Here is a 12769-nt window from a genome sequence, read left to right as displayed (position 1 = left end):
GTTTCATATTTAGCTCTCTTCCAACTTAGCCACTTTAAAGTAACATTTGCAAATCACACACTTGGACATGCATACACACACATTTATTTGGGAGTGTAAGCATTAATATGCAAATTTATGTACTAGCACAAGTCAATTATGTTGGCTTTCTAGGCAAGGGAAAGTTAGTGAGCTAAGCCGGAAACAAAACAAAAACTCTCCAGGCCTGGCTTTGCTCTGTTTTAGTCAGTTAATGGCTTACACAATGCTCTACTGTCAGGAAGTTTTACTAGCCCATATCATTTTTAATAGTTCATGAATAGTAGATACCTAAAATGTTGACCCATAAAAGGCCTCCGTAAATCTAGCTTTCTACAATCTAGCATAGTTACTCTGGGTTCCTCCCACTCCAGCTGCCTTTTTCTATCGCTGCTTCATTCACTCCCTTCCAGTGTCTTGATTCCTGGCAACTTGAGTTTAAATGGAGACCAGTAGTAAAGAACTTAGTCAAAATCTTTTAAAAATTCAAATAAATTATGGCTAATTTTATCAGCTTTAGTCTGTAACCTCCTGAAGCATCTAGTTAGCCAAGACCTTCCCTTTCTAAATCATTCTTGTTATCTCTTGTTAGTTCAGTGTCATGTATTTACTTGTATAACATGTCCTTTTTTACTGTAGTTCATACTAAATACCAAACTAATGGGACCACAGCCCCTCACAAATGTCCTTTTCAACCCTGAGCATAACTACACTGGATAAGTCATGGGTTTCAGTCTTGTATCTCGGCAGAACTGTGCAATGTTTTCCACGTATGCTACTACAGCTGCCCTTATTCACCCAGAGAAGAGCTATTTTTCCCAAAGTAATCTAAGCTATCTACATCAACTTAAGTAATTAATTGCCTCTTGTAAGTATCTACCTAGATGTTCTTCAGGCTTTCCCCCCTGACTCTCTTTATTTATTTGCACCCTATCTTTCAAAGGAGCTCAGGTTACTTCACATTGTTGCCCCCCGCCACCCCAAAAAGAATCCTCACAATAACCCAGTTACATAACAGGCTGTCACAGCATGACTTATCCACCCTCTCACTCACACATCAGAGCTTCATGGCTAGGCAGAGATTTACTCCCAAGGTCTACCTGGATCCTATCTACCTGGATCATACCTTGATTCCTTACTATACCATGCTAGCTCACAGATCCACAGTTAAATTAAATGGACAAAATGGTTAATGTTTGTCATGGGAGAACATTCAGTCTGCTCACCCCCATCACCTGGCTCCTCTAGCCTGTAAAAGAACTAGAGAACTTCTATCTAGTGCTGTGTGTCATACCCCAAACTTTAGAAGTCCATCTGCCAGATTTTTTTTTTATGACCAAATAGTATAGGAGCACCTTTGACAATGTTTTGTGCTAGGATTCAGAGGCTAGATGCCTTTCAGGGACCCACAGAGCTGCATTCTGCAGAAGTCAAGGCCAGTTGCACATATATGGCCAGAAGGGTACCAGCTGAGAATAGCTTGCCTACTGGAGGCTGGAGCCACTAAGCTGGGGAAGACATGCTGTTAGACTGGTGGCACTGGTGAGGGATACATATGCAAAACCACACCCCACCCCACCTGTCTCAGGTGGTGGTGGGCCTAAGTTAGGGGAAGATTTAAGGGCGGCCATGAAGAAAAGTGAGTGGCTGAAGGTGGGAGCATGATCAGCACCCAAACTCTGAGGAAGGTGGAATGTGAGTGTGTGGAAGGGGGCAACTGAGGTGGTTGGGGAAAGGGCATGAGAGGAACTGCCCTGACAAATCCTATGACTGCATGAAGGGGCTCCGTAAGAAGCTGAACAAATAAAATTTTGTGGAAAAAAATCCGTCCTATCTGTGTGAGCCTATTTAAGGGGGTAAATGGAATTACAGCCATGGCTCAGCTTATTAAAACCAATGGGGCATGGGGGGCATGGACCAATACTGGACACAACGTTGTCTATGAGTAGTAGAATTTTCCTGATATGAAACACCTGGGTCGGATTCAACCAGCTCTCTGCTGGTGAAAAAGGAAGGAGGGAGCCCTTTTGACTACCCAAAAAGGCTATGCTACAGATCATAGGACCTTCTTGAACAAAAGCCATGCATGACAGGGATTGCACTGAGTGGTATTGGAGTGAAACAGATGACTGGCTGGATCCAGTCCTCTGGCTGGAAGAGTAGCCTAACCTGTTCAGCCATGTCAGTGAGGCTAAACCACCATGAAATATAGTGCTTCCATCACATTCTAAGAAGTCTTGATGGTGCCCATAATAAAACTGTATGTCCTGTAGAATAACAACACAGCATTGCACCTAATATCGGTGGTCATTAATTGTCTACCACATTCAAGAGGGTTCGCTGACAAAGGTGACTGGAATGGGACCTGTACCCGGGATTTCTCATGTGAACATGAATTTATGATTCTGAACTCTGGAATGAACATTGAACTCTTCTTTGCCTTGGATGGTGTTTTGTAAACTTGAGACTGTATTTTCTGGAATGAACTTTGGACTCTTCCATGCTTTGGATTTTTCCTTGATATTTGCACCTAATTGAACACAGTGAGTATATTGTGTATTGCAAAAAGATTTTGTGTATTGGCTTAAATGAACTTGTTATATTGGTTTGAATAAATTTTTGTGGAAACTGTATGTTCCTATGAGTCTTATGCATGATTCTTTGCATGATATTTGGATGTTCATACTTTGCGCACTATTATAGTAATTTGTTTTTTTGGTTCTGCATCACCTGGAGGTTGGCAGCCTTAGGTGGGGCTGTTTCTAGTCATGAGGAATTTTGAGTAAACTAGCTCATTTGGATAGGAGTTCTTTCCCCAGGTTAGTTAGTATAGGTAGCTCCTGTTATCCTAAACTTTGGGATCTTTCTTCTGTGTACCTGTGACCTAGTTTACAGATCAAACTGTTAAGCCTTCAGTCCCTTCTACACAGCTCTGTTAAGCAGTAATAAGCATTCAGGACCTCAAAGAACAGCAAAAGCTTCTGCTTGTTGTGCAATTTACCTATTTATTTGGTAGAAGTTTTCTTTCTCAAAAGTGCAAACATTGCCATGAAAATCAACTCTCTCTAGTTCTGCTCAGTTAAGAGTGTACATAGCACTTTTCTGCAAATACATATATTACATGCATACATTTATATGCACACATATGTACACAATACTGATATGCATCTGAGCATCGAGTGCAATGTAGCATTTGGAGTGCTGGTCAGGGACTGGGGATGGCTGACTTTAACCTATTCAGCCATGAAACTAATTGGGTGACCTTGAGCAAGTAATTTGCTCACAGTATATCTTGCCTCTCAGAGTTGTTGTGAGGATATTATTTGAAAGACCAGCAAGGAAAATAAAACAGATTCTGTTCAGCAATACCATATGTTCAGTTGCTGTAATGACTCTGGCCTGCAAGTGCCTGTGTGTGTTTGTATCTGAAAGAGAAAGAAATCTGTATGGATCTATGAACTTCATTCTTTGGGGAAATGTGAGTCAGACCTGCATATTTTGGAGACACTGTTAAAAAATATTATCTCTCAAGTGTTGTGTGAAGCTTTACAGCCTTCTTCCTGCAGATCTTCCATGTCACTTTAGAACGGAGTCCAGACTATTTACATTGAAACATCTGATGGCATATGTCAATAAAAATGCAGCCTGTTTCTAATTTTATCCCCCCCCCATTCAAAATGCACAACTTTTTAAGAAACTGCATAAACAGGAGTGAACTAGTAGCAGTCTAAAGTTGTCATCATTGACAGTTATGATTTATCTTAACTCTCCCTAGCCATTTGGCTAAAGTTTTAAGTAAACACTTTCAGTCTTCCTCATGTTCTCTTTACTGCCACCTCCCACTAATAAGAGGGGTTGCCAAGAAAAGCAGCCAGACAGTTCATTTACCTCCCAAACTTGCATGAAAGTAGCTTGCCTGGTTTAGACAAGGGTCGAAACGACTACTGCACATTTTCAGCAGACGGAACAATGCTCCCAAAAAAGTGTATTTACAATTTTATTTTTTTTAAAGTTATTTGCTTTCAGGATGTGTGTTTAATGCTTAGGGTTGAATGAAATATGACATCTAAGACTGAAAATACTCACAATGTTAGTGAAATGTTTATAGTGATATGTTGTTGCTGGGACATTTAGCATCCTACTAGCCGGTGAGTCTCAAAATGGGTGTCAAGCATGCGGGTTCAATGACGAGTTGAAGTTGATACAAAGACTACGTTAATTGATAGACCGATACTTTAGTGTAACAGGTTCTTGAGAGTAATGTGGCCAATATATTGATACAATACTTTTAAGACTTATTTCAAAAGGATTCCAAGGGATGGGGTTGTGGGGTAGCATACACACATAAACTATCATAAATGTCTACATTCCCATAGTGTTATCAGGACCGCGTCCTTGCTTTCCCCAGATGGCTCATATTCTCTTACAGGAATGTATGGGAAGGTGCTGATTACTTGGTTTCAGTTCTCACTACTTCTAATTATAAGCCATAAAGCAAGATTGGGGGGGGGGGGGAAGAATAACAAGCTAGCAAAGTTGGATCCTCCATGATACTTCACAGACCAGGTTAGGCAGGACCCTAAAACAATCAATTATTAATGGAATTTTACCATGCTTGACAATGGGTGCTGAAGTACTATAGGAGGCTCTGACATGGTGCTTTAAGCTGCCAGTTTTGTTGCAAGAATCCACCCACCAGACACCTTATATTTATTTGTTTGAAAATTGCTAGGCCACTTTGATCCCTAGAGGGTCAGAAAGCAGCTCACAAGATAAACTTCATTCCAAGTTCCAAAAGCAAACAAACAAATCTGGGCTGGGCCAAGACTGCCATGCCAAGCTGATTCATCCAGGCTAAGAGCCAAGGGCCAAGAGTCCTTGGGTACTTGCCCTTCAGCTGGTAGGGTGCACAAGGGTTTGCACCGCTAGCCCTGCCCTATAGAAAGAGGAGGGAGAAAGTCAGCCTAAATGAACTTCAGCAGCTGTTAGCCTGCTGCAACTAGTTAGCATGATCCTCCTCATTCCTCATCCCCCTCAAAAAATAGGACACCCTACTCTGCAGGGGTTCCCCTTTTCTCAGCCACTGCCAGCCAGGTAAGACAATACTGACCAATGGTCTAATGTGGTAGAAGATTGCTTCATGTTTATGTATAACTTTGTGAGTGAGCTAGGTCTCCAGTTGGCCTCAAGAAGAGTTGGTGCTTTGTTCATCAGATCCTTGAGGATGATCATACTTTTAGATTTCAACACTCCTCCTCTGCCACACATGCCTATGTTTTCATGGAACAGCTATATAATTATACTATCTTATCAAAAAGACAGAATCACAGTTCTCTGAGTTTTAGTTATATGCAGACTGTCACAGCAGCTTATATATGCAGTAATGACCTCTAAGCCTTACATTTGGCACTGGAAGGTTGCAGCTGCTTTATTCTGCTAAGCACTGGGAAATGTGCTGCACTTAGGGTTGTCATCTTACTGGAGGTGGAGGGCAAGCTCCCATCACTAGGATCCATGCCCCATTGGGCCTCTTTGCTCCACTGGGAGCAAGGGGCTGGGTTTGTTCTTTGAAATGATGTCACAATACTGAAGGCACTGTACATCCACATGGTAAAAAATCATAAAGATGAGCAAATTCCTTAAGTGTCATGATGTCAATTGGAATAAACTGGAAGTGACATCATGGCATTGTGGGCTGTTTCTTAATGTCATTCCCATCAAAGGCTCCTGCTGGTTGCTAGCATTTCAGCTGGCAGCCCTAGCTGTACCATAGACCTCCGAATGAAATCTACAGGGTTTATATCATTGAAAGATATGATTTAAAATTATGCATAGTAATTATTGCAACTGATGCTTGAGTGAGTGAGATTTTGATTTGTTGTATACTCAAATTTATATGCATCTTGCTTGCCTTTTTTGCATGTGATTGACCCCATGCAAATATTACATTGTATGCATCTTTAGTTTATACATACTGGGATATGATGATTGGATAAACACAGCAAGATCCACTCAGGTAAGTCATCACTAAAAGTATAATGTTTCTGGAAATTTTGAAGGGGGGGGAGACAGAAATGCTGGAGAAAAGTGAAATATGTGTAATACTTCCATTTTTGCCAAACCAAATTTATTTTAATTCTTTAATGGCATAAAATTCAATTTTTGTTTTTAGCACATGCAGTTATCATATACCATTGCCATAGTTATACATTTTAGAAGTATAAACGAGCAGTATCCTGCCTTAGGTTGGAAGAATGGGAGAACCACTTAAGTTGGAGGAAGACTCCTTAAACTGGAGGAGGGCTTCAGACTTTGCTTGGTGGAACAAGCTGGATGCCAATGCCAGTTTTCTGCAAGCAAAATTGCGACCATACCATGTGCTAAGAAAGCTGTAAACAGCTGTACCATATAATACTTTAATGAACATACCTTAGTTTTTTGTTATTCAAGAGGCTGGGGAAGAAACATTGAAAATAGAAAAATTTTGAGGTAAGTAAATGTAGGTTTATTATTTGATCAGAAACAGGGCTACATCCAGGCTAAAATTCCCAGAAACAAAATAGGACTTCCCTGCCTCTCTCCTCACACAGCAGCCCAGTGATCATCACAAAATGCTGCTCTTTGGAGGATAAGGGACCCTGAGGAATAACACAATGGGCGTTCTGAAGCAGGAGAAATGAGTAGAAATTGCCTTTTCAGTCTGGATCTCATTTCATGCTGCCTGGATCTCATCTCATACACAATCTCATACAATCTCAACAGGATGTTTGGATAACACATTCACCTGATCTTCCAAAGAAGAAAATGTTTTATAAGGCTTCCCCCCCCCCACACACACACACACCCCAGAGCTCTCTAAAATTTCTATTTGAAAAAATGTGAGGAAAAAGCCACAGAAAAAATTAAAAGGAACACAGTCCCTTTAAATGCCCCCTCCAAGCCATGAGTGAACTCTGAAGTGTGCATGCAAATGGAAGCTTATACTCTGAATAAAACTTTGTTGGTCTTAAACATGCCACTAGACTCAACCTTTGTTTTGCTGCTTTGGAGTTCATTCACAGCTCGGAGAAGACATTTAAAATAACCATGTTCCTTTAAAGTGCCTTTCCCCCTCCAGTTGAAACAATGGGGAATGGGGCACCTTCTCCTGGAGCTCATAGAATTGGAACTCCTGGTCCAATATTTTTGAAAATTGAGGAGTTCTTTGAGGAGAGGCACCAGCAGCTAGGCTGTAACTTGGGAGCCTCTACCTCAAAAAAAAAAAAAAAAAAAAAGCAAAAAAAAACCCCACCAAAAAACCCCCAGCCCCCTCAGAGCCCCAGATACCCCCAGCTTGATTCTCCATATAGGAACCATTGGCCATAATGGTCCCCATAGGGTTGGTGCTTGGTGTTCACTTACTGCATGGCTTGCAAAAAGCCATGCTGTGAGTGAACTTCAAAGCAGCAGGAAGGTTTTTAAAGGGAAGGCAATCCTTTTAAACCCCAGCTATCTGCCAGCCCTAAAATATCCCAAATATTTTCAGGATTTGCGGGGGGCGGGGCAGCCATTTTTGGATAGCCAAATCAGCAGCTTACTTGGTAACTGGCTGAGAAAATACCTGGTAAATACAGATTAGAAAAAGAAAATGTATCAGGTAGTTAACAGATATTTAGAGAAGAAAATTCCCTATGCAGTAGGGATATGCATTTGGTATAAACTGTGCCAGAAAAATACTTGATAAATACCTAATAGATAAATGCCTGGTAAGTACCTTATCAGTATTTATTAGGTATTTATCTTATTATGTACTTATTGGGTATTTTTCTGGCACAGTTTATACCGAACACACACCCCTGCTGGATAGGGAACTTTCTTTTCTCTCAAGAAGATCTACCCCCTTTCCTTGGCCTGAATGGGAGTCTCCATCTAACTATCCACTTGCTCTTGCCATCCTTCCCCAGTTCTCCTGTCCGTGTTAAACTGCTCTAAGAGTCAATTTGTTGTAGTGGTTAAGTGCATGGACTCTTATCTGGGAGAACCGGGTTTGATTCCCCACTCCTCCACATACACTTGCTGATGTGACCTTGGGTCAGCCACAAGTTCTCTCAGGGTTGTTCTGTTTGAGCAGTTCTGGGAGCTTTCTCAGCCCCAGCTACCTCACAGGGTGTCTGCTGTGGAGAGGGGAAGGGAAAGGAGATTTTTAAGCTGCTCTGAGACTCCTTTGGTTAGCGAAGGGTGGGGTATAAATCCAATCTCTTCTTCTTCTTAAGTCAGATCTGAATTCCAAATGAAGTCTCCTCCTCAGCATCCAGTTTAGAAGTACTTATCTGTTCAGCTGATGCTAACCAATCTGATCTCTGAGAACAGCCTGTCACTCAAGGCTCTCTGACTCAGTCCTTTAACTGTTTGTACAGCACTTATACACTTTTAAAGTGCAGTCCATCACAGCTCTAAATAGCATATAGCTATTCAGGGCCAGTAAGGTTTAGTGGTTAACAGCAGCAGACTTCAGTTTGGGGAACTGGGTTTGATTCCCCACTCCTCCACATGAAGTCTGCTGGATGACCTTCGACCAGTCCCAGTTCTCTCAGCATTTCTCAGCCCCACCTACTTCACTAGATGCCTGTTGTAGGGAGAGGAGGGGAAAGTGATAGTAAGCTGCTTTGAGGCTCCTTAGGATACAGAAAAGCAGGGTTGGGTAGGGAGGTATTAGGGATTGTTATTTTATTTTGGTTTTAACTGGAATGGTTTTTAATTATTACTATATGCCAACTATATATAAAGAAATAAAAATCAATTTGGCCAAACTGAATTTTCACATCTGCCTCCTTGCTGCAATTAATTATTCAACTGGTTGTTAAAGAAGATGGTATCAAGAGACTCCACTGCTTTTCAGCAATTTGTTTTCTGCATAGGCATGGCATTATTTTTCTCCAGCTAAAAGGTCTGTTATTTCAACCCCTCTCAGTGCAGTGTGCTGAAATAGATGTCTGGTGGCACCAAAGTGTTGAAACAAACAAATATAGATCCATTAATAATCTAGCATGATGTCATTGATCTGGCCACCCCTGGAGGATTTTAGTGCAACGTGGGATCCAGGCAGCTTCTTTTTTGGTTTCTTCTTCCTCTGTTTAGCAAGCCCTGCTTGGAGGAGTTTGGCAGCGGCCGCATACACATGTGAACCCTGGAATGAAAATTTCGAGCTGTTGGAAAATGAGTTGGCGCATACTTTTGGCACAAGCTACTATACCTGCTTCTGGGCCAGCTCTAGAACAACCTGTGGGACTATTTCCTAGCCAGGCTGCTGGTGGGCTACTTGGTTTTATTTTAGTTTTAACATACACATCATATTATGAAAGTATTTGCCTCACTGTACTATATCAAAGGATAAGTCTTCAGGGAAAGGCCAAAGAAGACTTGAAGCCACTGAGTTCTTTGTGCGTCCACAGCAGACTGCCTCATAGATAAAGATAGTTAAATGAGGCCATGACAATTAAGTACAGACAATGGTTAGGATTTGATGACAAAGATATGGACATCATTAAACAAATAAAGCCCTCGGTACGGAATGTGGACAGAACTAGCACCTTATTGAGGGCATGGCATGTACACTCACCAGAATCCTTTGGAGTTTCCTTGAAAGCCAGTTTGGTGTAGTGGTTAAGTGCCGGATTCTTATCTGAGAGAACCGGGTTTGATTCCCCACTCCTCCACTTGCAGCTGGTGGAATGGCCTTGGGTCAGCCATAGCTCTTGTAAGAGTTGTCCTTGAAAGAGTCTCCAATTCAAAGAGAAGGGCGGGATATAAATCTGCAATTCTTCTTCTTCTGCAATTCTGAGCTGCTTAAAAGACCTAATAATGTATCATTACAAAAACGCTTTTATGCTTACTTGGTTGAACTCTATTCCTTCAGTCATAGGGGAAGGCCGATTCTCAGGCATAGGATGTGATCAGATGAGTTTTTGGCCCGCCATAGACACCCCCACTCCTGGATTTAATGTGCACAATCACAAAAACACCTGCCTGTCTTTACCTCATTGTAGGACAGGCTGGGAACAGAATAAATAGCCACCAGGAACTTCCTGGTAGCAAACTTCTTGCCATGCCTCCATGGTGCATTTCAAGACAGCTGAACAGGGGGGCATGCCATATGCACACCATGCATGCACAAGAGCACTGTGAATGCTCCTCTTTTTAAATTTTATTTAAATTGAATGCTCATTTCAGTGTGTGCATGGCCCATACCTTTGTCAGGCACCATCTGATTGCTGCCATACACCTCTAACCAGGGTGGCTTTTTAAAAGCCAAGAGACCACCACAGCCAAATACCTGCCTGATTACACCCATGGTGTATTCAGACAGAATTTTTAAATGTGGATCTGGTCATCTTGAGTATTTAGAACATATTTTATTTGAGTGGCTAATTTGAAAGAAAGATATTTGTTCTTTCCTCTTAATTATATGAATTTATATGAATTTACTATCTCAAAAAGTTGTCCAGTTTTGACTTCCAGGGTAGGAAAATGCCGAGCTGAACTGCTTCTCAGAAGGGGAGCAGGCTGGAACTTCTGTTTGGGGTAGTGGAAGGCAATGTAATGCCTACTGCCTACTTTCCTCAGTCAGAGATTAGTCCAAGATATGCACAGGAAACTTTAAGGAGATTTACTTTGGCTAAAAGGGAGTCCCGGGGGGGGGGGCTCCTTTGAGGCTTTGAAGGGTCTCCGGAGACGAGTTGCATTTTCATCATCTGCAGAAGTTTCCAGAGTTATTTATTTGACTTAATCTTCTTTGATACTACTAAACATCTAAAGCTATACAAGACCGGTGTTGATCTGGATAACTACAGAAAAGGTACAGATCGCTATCTTTCATTCCGGGACTAATTAAAGTTAAACAAAATAAAATCAGAAGGTGGAAAATTGAAATCTAGAAAGCTTGAAAGAGGAAGGGGAGAAGGGGCGAAATTTGGACTTTGTAAATTTAAAGGACAGTGTTAAAAACTGGAAAGGAATTTATTGATTGGTCTACTTGCAGTTTTTGAAAAAAAAGCCCCATCGTCATAGAACTGCAGCTCCCACAGTCAACACAGGAAATACGTCAAGTATCGTGAGATCTCTCTACCAGCAAAAATGGGATTTGGTGTCAAGTAAAGCAGGAAGTATTGGATGAAAAAGGGAAATCATTGATGCAACCAGCCTACTCTAGGACTATAATATCATAGAAAAACATCGGCAGCCATTGGAAGGAGGCCAAAATTTAAATAAAACTTTTAAAGTAATTGGGACATTAAAAATTAGTGGAGCCAACAGAGGTGACGATTATAAGGTAAATGCTATTGGACATTATTGCTAATAAATATTTTAGAAGCCTCTAGAGGAAAAAAGAAAAAAAAATTAAAGTGAAGCAGAAAGTCGCGACCGTCATTTTGGAGAAAATAAAAACTTAAAAAAATAATATCTGAGCCCAGGAGGCTCTGAAGACAGCAAAATTAGGCTTATTGAAGAAAGCAAGCTTCACTCTTTTAAACCTGATAGTTGAAATTTAATTTGGTGAGGTCAAATTTTTTGGTGTTTTTACATGTCAGACCACAAGCAAACCCATGCAAGGACTGCTTCATTGGAGAAAATGCAGGACCAATTGGATGCAATGGAAGCCAGGATAATGAAAGGGATGAAGGAGAGGATAACTGCTTCCAAAAAAGAAATTAGAAAAGATATCGAAGAGCTAAAAAAAGATATATATAGGATCTCAGAAATGAGACTGTGGTAATATCAAAGAAAGTGCAAGAGTTGGAAAGGAGAGTGAAAGTACATGATTCCACCTTGTTAAAAATACAAGAAAAAGTGGCAATTCATGACTGCAAATTGATGGAGACTCAGATATGTCTGAAAGGAGTACCTGAGGATGAAGAAACTGACTTGAAAGAATATATAATAAAAATAATTGCAGAATTTTTGGAGGAAGTTCCTGAGGGGACTAGAAACATGTATGACTATATGTATAGAGTGAATTCACTTTATGCTAAAAAAAAAAAAATCTACCAAGAGATGTGGTTATAAGATATATGACAAAAGAAATGGTGGGAAAAATTATAAATAAAATTTTTGAAAAGACATTGATAGTGGGAGGCAGCAAAGTAAGAATTACGAAGGAGTTGCCAAGACAAGTGATAAATGACAGAAGAGCATATAAGAAATTGACAGAAAAATTACGGGACAATGAAATGAGGTATAGATGGATAATACCTGAAGGTTTGAGCTTTGAACTTCAAGGAAGAAGGATTACAATTACAAATACACAGGAACTGCGTAGATTTTTTGAAGAACACAAAGAATTTGCACCATGATGGATTACAAATTATTATCTTGGAATGTAAATGGACTAAATTCACCACAAAAAAGAAAGGCAACATTTCATTGGATTAAAAAGCAAAATTGTAATATAGTTTGTTTACAAGAAGTACATATTAAACAAAAGGATTACAAATTTTTATGGAATAAGCAATTGGGACTAGAATTTCATTCGTTGGCTGAACAGAAGAAAAGGGGAGTGATTTTTTATATTAAACAAGAACTGGACCCGAAATTAGTGTTTAAAGATAAAGATGGAAGATTTGTAGCGATAGAAATAATATTAAATGCAAAGAAAAGTTGTTATTGGGACTGTTATTGGGACTGTATGCACCAAATGGAGCAAAGGATGTTTTTTTTAAAGACATTATACAACAATTTGATGCAGTGACATATGATCACATTTTGATAATGGGGG

Source organism: Heteronotia binoei, chromosome 1 (genome assembly GCF_032191835.1).
Source record: "Heteronotia binoei isolate CCM8104 ecotype False Entrance Well chromosome 1, APGP_CSIRO_Hbin_v1, whole genome shotgun sequence".
Taxonomy (NCBI): domain Eukaryota; kingdom Metazoa; phylum Chordata; class Lepidosauria; order Squamata; family Gekkonidae; genus Heteronotia; species Heteronotia binoei.
This window is presented reverse-complemented; position numbering follows the sequence as displayed.